The sequence below is a fragment of the Rhipicephalus sanguineus genome, chromosome 2 (assembly GCF_013339695.2).
Source record: "Rhipicephalus sanguineus isolate Rsan-2018 chromosome 2, BIME_Rsan_1.4, whole genome shotgun sequence".
Lineage (NCBI taxonomy): Eukaryota > Metazoa > Arthropoda > Arachnida > Ixodida > Ixodidae > Rhipicephalus > Rhipicephalus sanguineus.
This window is the reverse complement of record NC_051177.1, coordinates 180,525,706-180,539,167: the sequence shown is the minus strand read 5'-3', so window position 1 is coordinate 180,539,167 and position 13,462 is coordinate 180,525,706.

Sequence of the window (13,462 nt, the reverse complement as noted above, 5' to 3'; positions counted from 1 at the left end):
GCCCGTTTCAGATCAACCATGTAGTTCTATATGCAGGAAGCAACAGAATTTCAGTACTTTTCCCTTAAAAAACTTCTCCGAATAGCTTGCCCCACATTAAAAAAAAACGTTTTTCTTTTCGAGATAATATATGCACGAAGTATGTGAAACAATCTTAAAGAAACACTAAAGAGAAAAACAATTTTTCTATTACCAAAACATTACTCCTTCGCAGTTCCAAAATCATCGCACTCGACGCGGCAAGACTGTTGGTAAGGGTGTATCCACACGACGGACCGAATCCGTCTTTTCCGCCGCGGACGGCGCATCACGTGACCCCGCGTCACGGATTTGTGCCATCCGTGCCTCGTCCGCGGACGTCGCGGACGGAAAATGCCAAGCTCTTTTTCGCATTCGGATTCGCGCGGAATAACACAACAAATTTAGCCGAAGGTGCCATTATCGGTCTGGCAACAAGCGCTGCTTTTTCTTTTTCTCGTATGGAACTCCATTAGTAACTCCATCTTCAACTTAAAAGAAGCTCTGCGCCGTAGACGGAAACATAAAAACCTTCAATAATTTTGGTAGCGATGAATGTGTTTTCGACTTTCAGACTACTCGCGCCATCTAGAGAAAAAAGGAACAAGCAAGCATTCGCACATTATTATGACCTCTGGGATTTGGTAGCACTCGCGCTACCGCAGATCACCGAGCTTATGTTCTGTTAATAGAGGCACTCGCTAAGCCTACAGTTCTCAGAGAACGAGTACGGCGCTCGGAAACAGTACCAAATTGTCATGAATACGTTGCCGGCGAAGCTTGAGGACCCAAACCTAAAGCCGACACAATCGTCAGTTTGGGACTAACAACCCACGCAATGCAAGACGAAGAGCTTAAAGATTCGAAGCGGGCAGTTCTCGCTTCAGACAGTGCCGCCATGTTTTTTTGCTGCGGCGCGTCCGTCTACTCGCTTCGTCCGTCGTCTGGATGTACTTTGCAGCCGGACGGGCGGCGGAACGATCGTCCGCGGACGAGATTTCCGCGGATAAGTCCGTCGTGTGGATACACGCTAAGCGAGAAAACGCGCAAAAAGAAAATTCGGCTGGGGCGCCACCTTGAATTTCGCGCACCAAACGCCATGACGTCATAGACTTTGACGGCGTCAACTAGGACCTACGTAGTTCCCCGTCGGTAGACCTTTGAACGGGCCATAGACTTAACACACCAAGGTTTAGGAAATTCCGTTGTGCCAACGTCCCCAAAATACGACAAATCCGTGCCGTCACGCGCGGAGATTTCGGCGCGAAATTTAAAAATGGGACTTTGACCTTGATTTTCTCCTTTACTAATAAGCTTATGATGGTGAAATTAATACCATTAGAATTCTCAGAGTACACTCTACCAGTTTAAACCGAACCATTGTTTCACTTTAACTAAGCAAGGTCGAAGTCCGGCCCTACCCTAGCCCGCCACCTCAAACCCGGGCCCGACAATAAGACCCGAGCTTCAGACCCGAGCACGGCCCGGGCCTGCCATGAAAACTTACCCGGCCCGGCTCGAGCGCTGGGCCGGGCCCGAGCCCGTGCAGTGCTCTAACCCACGGTGCACGCGATATCTGGCACTGTGCAGTCCCCACATCGAATCGCGAATATACCGTATTTACTCGAATCTAGGCCGGCCGTGATTCTAAGCCGACTCCCAAAATTCGCAAGGCCAGAAAAAAAAAAAACGTACTCATTGCACTCGAATCTAAGCCGACCTACCCCACTTTCGCACCATCGTTTTAAAAAAAAAAAAAAAACATCGGCCTAAATTCGAATAAATACGGTACCATTCGCGATTCGAATGATCCGTGCACTCACTATTCGAGTGTTCGCACACCCTAATAAAAAGTAATCGTAGCAGAACACAATGCATCGCAAGAAACTGGGATTAGCCACACTGGCGACCCCAAACACAGTTTCACGCAGAAAAACACGCGCTCTCGAACGTTAACCGTTTGTATCGAAACACTGGGCGAATACAACGCACGCGCGGGATCGATCGACCCGTAATATGAAACAATAGGTTGTCTTGTGGACGCGAGGTGCGCTTCCTCGAAAGCTTTTCTTGCCGCCACGGCTGCGCACGACGGACCGCCAACAAAGTATGGCAAGCAGGCACACGGGCCGTGAGGCTCGAAAAAGCATGAAGTAGCAATCGGAAACTTCGGTAACGGCCGAACACAATTTGTTAGGCCGCTTCGTCAAATACGCCATGCACGTCTGAAGACCACTATTGCCGCATACGTTTCGCGCTGTCGCTAATTTTGGCCATGGCCTCCGAGATCGGGCTGCGCACGGCGTCTCGGAGGCCAATTTTTGGGACATTTATTCACAAAATCGTGCTTTTTTAATCAGGCTGGCGCATAAATTCTCGTTTGGCGCACGTGGCGCAAGAGCGGGAGCACTGAAACAAACACAGTTCAAGCAGGCGCGCACATACGTTGAGTTGAACAAGGCGGCACATATGCACTTTACATTCATTATACAAACGCCATTAAGAGGCGAAAAACAGTAGTAGAGGGAATGTTAGAAGGTTTAGCGTCCGAGAGAAGCACACAAAAAAAGTAGATAAATTGGATATTCACTACGCACCAAATCCATTAACTCATATAAAAGCTACACGTCGGGTCTATTCTGTGCAGCGGGGACTAACCAGGCAAAATGAAGCGTGCATTCACCGGAGACTCGACGTTGCCTACACGAAATACTTCAAGCACAAGATCAGGCAGTCGGACTCACCTACGAGCACCACATGTAACACTCGGAAAGGCTTAAAGCACGTACTCTGCGACTGTTCCCGCTACGACGCCGAACGACAGATTCTGAAGGCAGCACTTCATTTGCAACGCGGCTCGAGCTTGGAGCTGCGGCACCTTCTCGGCCCATGGCAAAACAGCGGTTGGGCGATGCGCAACACAAAACCGCTGTTGGTGTTCTTGAGGAACACTCGTGAATGACTCTTTTGTGTATATATGTGCGTTTGTGACTGAACGTACTCTGTGTGTATATGCGATCATTGTATATACCATAGTCATCACCCGACACCTGGAATAGCAAGCCAGGAGACAAACCAGGCTAACCTCTCCGGGATTTTAATTGAATATTATTATCTCTCTCTCTCTCCATAACTCATCAACTTTTAAACAAAGCCAACTAGCCAGAGGATCTAAACGAAAAAAAAAGCCACGTCTATCACGAAAAACTTCCTGAGTGCATTTGAATAGATATAGGGTCCTCTGTCAGAATACTCTACGCGAAGACAGCTGCACGGCACTTCCAACAGTGGGCGCACAGTTTAGAATGATGGGCATCAAGAAGGGAGGCTAATTTCCTCGCAGGAAGTATACTACGCGGTAGACAACACGGACAACATGAAGACAACAGGAGGCTGTGATGCTGAAGCAGGAATCTAGCTTCATCTAGTGAGTCGGTCTTAAGGTACGTGCTCTCATAAAATAAATAATTCGATAAAATAGAAATAATAAAAATAAATGCCAGGAAAACACTGCCTGAAAAAGAATTGCCGCGAAAATATTTCGGGAAAAACAGGCGAAAAAGAAGAAAGGCAAGGAGTTGCGGCCAATCGTCCTGCTGTAGCGGGTTTCTCATTTTCTTTATTTGCAGCCAAGATTTCTCTTTCACGCCGGGACAGAAGCGAACGTCGTCGACACGAAAACGATCGAGAGACGCTACACGACTGCCCGTTTCCATTTACGCAGAACACACCATACACTGCGCGAAAAAATACTCAACGTAACGCGCGAACGCGGCATACAAATATATTCGTACAGCGAGCGTAAACCTACAGGCCTCCCGTAATCGCCACGATCCCCCCCCACACACACATCCTCCAAAAATCACGTCGTACTCAACATTAAGAAAAAGCGCTTTTAACGCCATAACGTAATGAATCACGCAATAATTACGGAGACGAAAACAATTCCGCGCGTCGCGCAATGTGCGCTTACATGGAAAACCGCATTTCAAAGCCACGTGTTGTAGCATATGATTAGGGGAAATAAATCACGAAGCATCGCTCACCCGTCCAAAGATGGCGGCATAGTGACGCAAGGAGACGGACGACCGTTGGCTCGTTGTTTCGACCGCAGGAACACGGCCGCTGGCAGGAACGACAGAAATCACACCTTGGCCTTGCCGCCAAGCGCAACAAAGTTGTCCACTCATTGTCGTCCAGCGGAGCACAAAACGTGGGCACGGTGACGCGAAAGTAACTCACGGAGATGAAGGAAATACGTGATACTTGAGATCACATCCGTACACCGGCGATAACAAAAAAGGCGGGAAGCGACGCTTTTACCAAGCCACACACTGAGGTCATCGATGTTATCTCGGTCACTGTAGCAAGCGCGCGGTCTCAACATGACACTGCGTGATTCGCGGTTTAAGTCTGAAACTCGACTACTCAATTTGACACGGCTAAGCACGGTATTAAGGGTCCTGATAAAAAAAAAACAGAGCGAAATAAGTCACACCCGCCACGCTCGCTCGACTCCGACCGAATGGCGCCCCGGTGCCCAGACACGGCAGATGTAACGGCCGAAGCAAGCCGGTGGCATGATGCGAGCTTCGCGTCCGGGCCTTCAGGTGTCGCCCCCATCGAAACGACGACAGCGCACCGCCGGCAGCGGTAATCGAAACGCCATCTAAGCCTTTTTTTTCGCCGATTTTATTTGTAAGACTTCAGATCAATATGCATGAAAAACCGTTTCTCATTTAATTTTAGGCTGCCAGAAGCGTGTATAGCGCGAAGGCTAAAAAGATTTGAAAGTGACGCACTTTGGTGGCAGCGCAAACCAGAAAACAAACAGTCACGCCGCACTGGTGGTGGCCGTGCAAGGGACGCGGATATGTTCATATCAGTTATAGACAGTTTGCTGAATACTGTGAATTAAGTGGTGCGACATCTTGAGCAGCAGAAGTGCAGAGACTTTAGCGGTATACCTTTCTTATACTAGCGAAGGCTTCGTGCAGTTCGGTGTATTTATCATCCAACGCTGGGCAGCTTCTGTGCTCCGGACATCTGTGGTCGGGCTATGCGTAGTACGTACCTTCTTTGCATATAAATGCTTATGCATGCATGTTATTCACTGGTATACATGCTAAAACGCTACTTACGTGTCGTTCGTTTTGTGTAAACATCGATGCAGTCGCAATAAAATAATTTATTGCAGCAAGTTTGTGTGATCAGCGTTGTCATTTCGCTCGACCTGTATGCGGCAGCACTACCCTACTAAAGTAAGTATGTAAGATACTTATGTGTACCTAATGAGTAATTGACCACAGTGTACGTTATGGAAACGAGAGAAATTCAGGGAGGGCGGAGAGTGGCCTGCCGGAGCGAGCGGGGGACAGCGGCGACGCAGAAGCAGACGACGACGGTATCGTCTGCTATGCGGAACGCCCGCCGCCATATCAAAGCGCCCTTGTGCGTTTGAAACGTATTTCATTTTGTACACAGCTAAAAAATCTACAAACAATATTCGTAGTTCTTAAAACTAAATTGCATGTGAAAGATGATAAAAGCTGTTTCCGTTGAGAGCAAGATAACATTTTTAATTGTTTTTGCAACTACCGTTAGAATCCAGACGGCGCTACCATCGTGTCCAAACTTCGTCCCCATTCGCTCTATGGACATGTCACTCCCTTGGCCGAAGTCCCTACACTCGCGGACAACTTTTCTTGGCAATGAAGGGAAAGCTACGGGGGCGGAGCGTCTGCACATGTGCTGCTACGCGAAGTAGTCCGGTTTGGCGCGCTTCTCGTAACGCCGTTGAAAGTGATGGCTAGCGTTGCATTTCGACGCAAACGCTGCTTAGTGTCTAAGGTACGGGTAAAAGGCGCGACTTTTTCAAGCACGCAAAAACGCAAAGTGACAACGTATAAAGTAAAAGAAATACAAATATCTCGCTTGCGTGCGCTGCGTTCCGTCTCAAAAAGCTACGTGTAGAAAATGAAGGAGTTTTTTATATATATCACGCAGAAAATACGGACGCAATTGTGGGACTACATTCATTAGCGGTAGGATACGTGCATTGTGGCTCTGTAGCCTTCGCTTCATTGCCAAGACAGCGTTGGTCGTTCGTTCGTTTCTTGAAGAAAACGTTAATCTAGGGAAGTTTTGTCTACTCTTGGCAACGGTTATCCCAACGCTTCGCGCGGCTATCCCTTTGTTAGTCCCTAGGCTCGAGTTTGAATTCTCGCTGTGCTTATTAGAGAGATGGCAATTTTTGATGATAAGCCCGGAGACGTTAGCCTCGTTTTAACGCCTGACTCGCTTAATGTAGGTGTCGAGTGATAATTATGGTATACGTGGTGACCACGTACACACAAATTACATACAAGGAGGGACAGTAACAACTGACGCGAGTTACGCGAAACGTAACTTGCGATGACTTTGTGAGGTAGTAAGAAAAAGTTTGAGGGGTATCGTTTCAAACGCGGGGATAGACGTGTGTACGGAACGAGTGAAACACACTCAGTGAAAGGGCTGCACGCGAGAGTCTTCGAGCGTGCTTCGGTTGTTTTCGCATAAAGACTCTCTGATCTTTGTATTAAGGCGAAAGCCTTAGATGCCTCATCAAGCGCGAAAGTTGCCCGTTGGCGTCGGTGTCCCGCGGCGTCGGGGACCATAGAGTTTCCTACAATTACCTAGAGGGAACTCCGGCTCTGCAATCGTTCAGTCAACATGGGAATGATGGGTAGTACACGGATTTGCCTAATCTTCGTCCTTACGGCTTCGAACGCACTTGTGGCTTTGTTTATTGCTGTGTTGTGGCGTTCGCTTCGGATAAAAGAATGGACCCTTGTGAACTTCGTGACCAGATTTGAATTGGTGAGCCTAGAAAGGTGAAAGTGGTGAAGTGGAACTGCTGACTTTTGCTGAACTTCGTTTTGCGACAAGCGGGTGCAGGCGACGCGGCGCCAAACGCCGCCGAAAGAACGAAGTTTAGACAAATCCGTGTACTACCCATCATTCCCATGCTGGCTGAAGCGCCGTGTGTTGCAGCTTCCATAGACACTAGCGCCATAGGTCCCTCTAGTAAATATTGTAGGAAACTCTATGTCGGGAACAAGTGATGCAAAAGATCATCATCACGTGTTGACGTCACCGTATTACGTCACGATGACGTCACAGATCGCAAAACCTGTGACGCCACTGTGACATAATGTGACGCAACGCCACATGATGACGTCACCGCATGACATCGTAGCTTGGTCAAAGGTGGTCCGATCACGGAGGCAATGCAAAACCAGGTGAGGTGCCTCTGATCCCGGGGGCAGTGTAAAACCACGTTAGGTGCAGCTGGGTGCAGCGAGCTTTCGGAGGGTGGCGGGACAGGATCGATACAACGACGGAGAAGAAAAAGAAGGCGGCTTTGACCTTCGAGACGTCTTAAGTGGTTGCGTAAGGTACCCTGTGAATATTTATGGTTGCTGCGGGAGGGAGCAGCTGGCTGCAGCACAGCCGACGACACAGGCGAAGCTCGTCACTTTCGTCGCGTCGACTTCCTTGGGTGGTTTGTAGTCAAACGTGTGTGTAAGCTTTGGCCACGGGAATAACGATGAGCGATGAATTTTGGTGCGGCGACAGCCGTCTCAGTTGTGTACGTACGTTTTGCCGCGGGTTGTGAGAAGAAACAAGCGAAGATGGCCTCGCACCACGCGGCGTTTTCATAGCGGAGCTGTTTAAAGGGACACTAAAGAGAAACAATTAATCGGCCTAGATCAATAAATTGTGCTCTGAGAACTCCAATGTCGTTAATTTCGCCATCATAGGATTATTAATACAGGAGAAAATCAAGTTCAAAGTCTCATTTTTAAATTTTGCGCCGAAATGTCCCCGCGTGACGTCACGGATTTCAAAGCGTATTTATCGCATTTTGACGCCGTTGGCTCAACAAAATTACCCCAAACTTGGTACGCTAAGTCTATGGCCCCCTCAGAGGACAATGTACTTAATTTTTACCAATTAGGAACTACGTAGTCCCTAGTAGGCGCCGTGAAAACATGTGACGTCACGGCGAATGGTGCGGAAACTTCAAGGTGGCGTCGCCAGCCACATTTTGTTTTCACACGTTTTCTCGTTTACTAAGCGTCTTCTCGCAGCAAGCGTGGTGTTTTTGGTATCGTGAAAGAGTACTTTACTGATATTAGAAAAGCCGTTTTGCTCTTTAGCGTCCTTTTAGGCCGGCCGCAAGAACTTTGGTGTCCGCAGAAAACCTTGGGTGGGTATGCGCCACAGGCAAGCGCCACTACGAAGTGGAGCACGTGAAACACGTTAATGAGAGAGAGAGAAAGAAAGAAACAGAAAGAGAGAAATAAACAGAAAGTCATAGAAAGAAAGAGAAAAAGAGAGAGAAATAAAGGGAATAGAGACATAAAAAGATAGAGAGACAGAGAAAGAAAGAGAAAGAAATAAGAAACCGCGATTTGTACTAACGGCTATCTCGAAATCCACTCGCCGGGTACTGGAATCCCTGAGTCATCTCCCCCGGCTAGTTGTGTCATCACCCGCCTTTGGGTTCCTGCACACAGTGGACACTCAGGTAACACGGCCGCTCACACCCAAGCCCGAGCAATCGTCAGCCGGGATCAAAGAGACTTGCCTTAGCATCGCAGTGCCAGGGGTCGACTCCTCAGCTACCACGATATAACGTTGTTTTACCGAAATTCTGAAAGTAGTTTTCTTTTTAATTAGTGGAGACAGGCGGTTGGACCAATTGGGAGAATCGGAGCACTTCCTGCGAAGTGCCTATTGCCGCTCTGCGATTTTGTAAAAGCAACCGCTGGCAATTATTAACGATTAGCGAAATCTGACCAATTTAGCCGGCGAAACCGACACCGAAGCGCGGAGGGGTGCTGCTGCCGCGTTTGTCCGAAACGTCCAGAATGCACGAGGACCATCGATCGACTTCGCTTCGTGGTTGTGCGGGCTGCAATTGTGATTACAGCACGCATGGCGCACGTAGGCTAAATAATGCAGAAGAACGAACACCACTGCGATTGTTGTCGTGCATAAAGTTTCCTACAATTACCTAGAGGGAACTCTGGCATTGCGATCGTTCAGCCACCATGGGAATGATGGGGTGTACACGGATTTGCCTAATCTACGTGCTTAAGGCTGGGAACGCGCTTGGGGCTTCGTTTATTGCTCTGTTCTGGCGTTCGTTTAGACCGTCGTGAACTTCGTGACCAGATTTGAAATGGTGAGCCCAAAAAGGTTAAAATGGTGAAGTGGAACTGCTGACGTTTGCTGAACTTCGTTTTGCGACAAAGCGGATGCAGGCGACGCGGAACCAAACGGAGCCGAAAGAACGAAGTTTAGACATATCCGTGTACTAGCCATCATTCCCATGCTGGCTGAAGCGCCATGCGTTGCAGCTCCCACAGGCACTAGCGCCAGAGTTCCCTCTAGTAGGTGTTGTAGGAAACTACCTTGTCGTGAACAGTGACGTCATCCCGGTCGTCTGCTAGTTGCGCTCATTTGCGCTTTGGTTTCGGGATCGCCGCTGAATTTCGTCGAAATTCATTACTCCGCAATAATTTCCCGAAGCCGCTTTTTCGAAACCTCAGAGTGACAATAGGCTATTCGCAGAAAAGGCTTCAAATATTCCATTCAACCCGACCGATTCCTTTAATTAATGCTTATTTTGATAACCACGTGAAAGTGTCTCCCGCTACAGAAAATGTCACTGTGAAGGCAGAGAGCAAATAGGGCGTTTCGTTTACTTTTGAGGATTTTTCGGACACATTCCTTAACTCGCCGTGTATCGTGTCAGCTCGCAGCCACTGTGCGACAACTGTATTGGTGTCGCTGTTGCGTTGCTTACATGGAATACTTTGGACTCGGAATACTGTTTTCACAAAGGCGGAGACGGAGGAGGAGCAATAAGCGTTTACTGCACGAAACGGTGTCGCCGTGCTAGTCCCGCATCTACCCTAAGTGAGAGGTCTCCTCATTCTAGGAACCCTCTGGTCTTCGCTGCCTCCTTGGCCCTGGCGAGCTGCACGTACATGCTAAAGCAGAATCTTGTTTAACAGAGATGCACAGTGCACGTGTGCATCGCTCTGTTCTAATTCCCAGTCATGTCATGTGATATTAAGAACGCATATGATTGAGAATTGTGACTTAATCGAGAAAACTGGCTGGTTTATAGTTGAGAAAAAGTAATTGTGATGCAGTTTAACGTTGTGATGGTTGTAATACAGTTTGGGAAATAAACCCTCAAGGAAACTTCGTTGTCCATTTGCCTCTGCACTTTCACGAAGTTGTATCACACTTGTTTAATCGTAACGAACGTTAACATTGGTTTTCCTTTATATTGCTTGTTGTATAGATGAGTACTGTAAGTGGCGTTCAAAACTAAAAAAAAAGGGGGGAGGGGCGAAGCATTTTGCGATAAGCTGAGGCAAACAATTTGAGAGAGCCATGTATGTATGTACAGTTGCATACCACGCCTCGAGTAGCGTGAGTGGCGCGGGCAATTTCGTGCAGCCCACTTAACATCAACCGCCGCAGACGGAGCGTGGCGCGACTGCCTCGCTAACCGGCAGACCGCGGAAGGCAGCGCGTGGCGTTCCACAACAGCCGCTGCAGACAGGCCTCCTTTCATGCTGCGCTTTATTTCCATATATGACATCGGTGGACGCCCTCGTTGCATACCTTAGTGATGACGTCATCGGCGACCGCATGCGCACTACTGTGGCGCCGTGAGTGGCCGTTGCGAAACCTGTCGTCTCGCCACTGTCGTTCCCTCCTCCTCGCGCTCTCCTTGCTATCGCAGTCTTTCATCCTCCGCTGCGCTCTACGTTCGCTCTCTTTCGTCCTCATTTGCTCTGCCGGTTACGACGACGGCGACGCCGCTCAGCGCAGGAACGGAGGCCTAAGAGCTGCGCTCTAAAAAAAACGCCATACCTGCGCTGAAACCGCAGCACAGTCACAGCGAAAGCTGGAAGAGCGGCGTTTCTAGAGCCCGTTAAGCTCTCTTGGGGCTACAATACAAGTACACTAGAAAGGTACCCACTACGCCACAAATCAAAATTTTTGTGAAGTTGGGAAGCACCCACAAAGCCATTATTCGTCATTCTATGGAGAAGCGAGGCACCAGCTGCACGTCTGTAAGGCATTATGTGCACTTTGTTGACGTGACGACTGATGACGATGAAGAATTATGGCTCAGCCCTTTGTAATGGGTTGGAATCTTTAAACGGCCCACCAGTTATGTAATTTGCATTGGGTGACGCCCGGTCGCTATTTCCCTCTCCCGTCATGCTGTATACGTTGACGTGGAAGAGAGACGGGGGGGGGGGCAAGAACTTTATTGAGACCCCGAGGTAATGGATCATGCGCTTATGAGCTTCCTTGGCAACCAGTACAAGTGCACTTGCGAGGAACCCACTACGCTATAAATCATTGTAATCTTACTGAGACCCCGAGGAAGTGGATCATGCGCTTATGGGCTTCCTTGGCAACCAATACAAGTGCACTTGCGAGGCACCCACTACGCTATAAATAATTGTAATTTTTTAGAAGTAGGGCAGCAGGCACTGTGCCATTTTTCGTCATTCTACAGAGAGCGTTGGTACCTGCTAAACGCATGTAAGGGATTATGCGCACTTTGTTGATTCTGCGCCTGATGACGATGAAGAATTATGGCAGAGCCCTTTTGTAATGGGTTGGGTGCATTCAACAACCTACTCGTTGCGCAATTCGCAATTGTTTGACGCCTGGTTACAGAATTCGCGTTGTGCGACGCTTGGTGCTTATTTTAATCTTCTACCACGCTATATTGCATATGCTAATGTGGTTCCTTCCCGACATGAAGCCTGTATAGGACCTTTTTGCAATGCAGTTTGAAGCACCGGCGTGGCTCAGAGGTTGAATACTGGGCTCCCACGCAGAGGGCCCAGGTTCGAACCTCGTTCAATCCTGGAATTTTTTTCTTATTTAGTTTTTTTTTCTTATTTCGAGCGATACTTGTTACGGACACCGGCGGCGGCGGCGGCAGCGGCGGCGGCGGCGGCGGACAACTACGGCGCCAAAAACGGCCGGAGAAATGATCTCATAACAGCTTTCGCTGTAAAATGGGAGTCTACCCTAATCCTTGGCTTAGGCGTCGGGCAGTGGCACCATGGAGGGAAGAATACTAAGGAGACGCCCTATCGTATTTCAATGCATTGCGAAAAGTGTGGCGGAAGTGACGTCAGATTTATGGGGCAAACAAACCGCTATGGGGCAAACATAACAGCAGACGCCCCGCGGCGTGCTCTCCGCGGTGGTTAGCTTCTGCGCAGATTTGTAGTCCCGACGTAAACTTTGCGCGTATTGTGCGGTTCGCACGCAGTAAAATGTTGCAAGCAGACGTTTACCAGGCTGTTCGTGCGTGGCAGGCCCGAGCGCTGCGTGCTGAAATTCTTCGTGGAGCGTTTTTGTGCAACAGTACAGAATACCGGTACGTGCCGTGATCAAAAACGTTCAGCCCCTGCATCATCGTATTCGAACTCACCTAGCAGTGACTTACGCGCTCTGCTGGGCGTTAGGCCTTTCCTTTCTCGTAGCCCGATTTCCCGATCTGTTGCCGGAATAGCGGTTCTTTGTTCGTGTATATGAAGTGAGCGTAGTAGCTATTCAGCGCAACGCCAACCTATAGTTGACGTAACTTGACGTCGAAAAAAGGACACCGCTGTATTGTATACGCGATCGTGCACGTAAAGTTTGTAATTTCAGTACGCACACAACAACAAGCACGCAGCGAGCGCACACCGCACAATACATACATCACGTAGTCCGATAAAAACAACATAAGTTTATTGCCCTTTCGTTGAACCACACAGCTTCTAAAACGTACGATGCCTTCGGCGCGCATGTTATGTACGGCGCGTCAGACGCCAAAAACAAAAGTTCACGTGTGTTCTGAGTAGACACAATGAGTAAGAAGCAACAGAGCGCGCAGCCGAGAGCTTCGCATGCAAATACCATGCATTAGTGATCAGCAATGAAGCGAACATGAACGTACACATGAAAAGTGACACCCGGTACTTTACGCAGTGCACGCGATTTGCACCGGGTATACGCAACCATACGCAACAGCTGGACATTGCGTAGCTTTACAAAACAACACACAAGGAGCAGAATGCGTGAATCAACTGCGCCGCTTGCACGGCGAAAAAAAAGGCTTCAATCGCGCATGCGCTTGCAAACGACACGGTGGAAATCGCGAAATGTTTCGAGGTTCCTTCGCTAGGAGGCGATGCGGGTGTTTGCGATGTGGAGGCTTCACGAATGTGACGTCAGGGCCTCTCCTTATTTTTCCTTCCTCCATGAGTGGCACTCGCCCGTCGGCGTTCGTGTTCCCTGGGGTAATCCTTGGGTTACCTTTGTGTTTCGCACGTTACCCAAGCGAATCTCAGAGGCTACA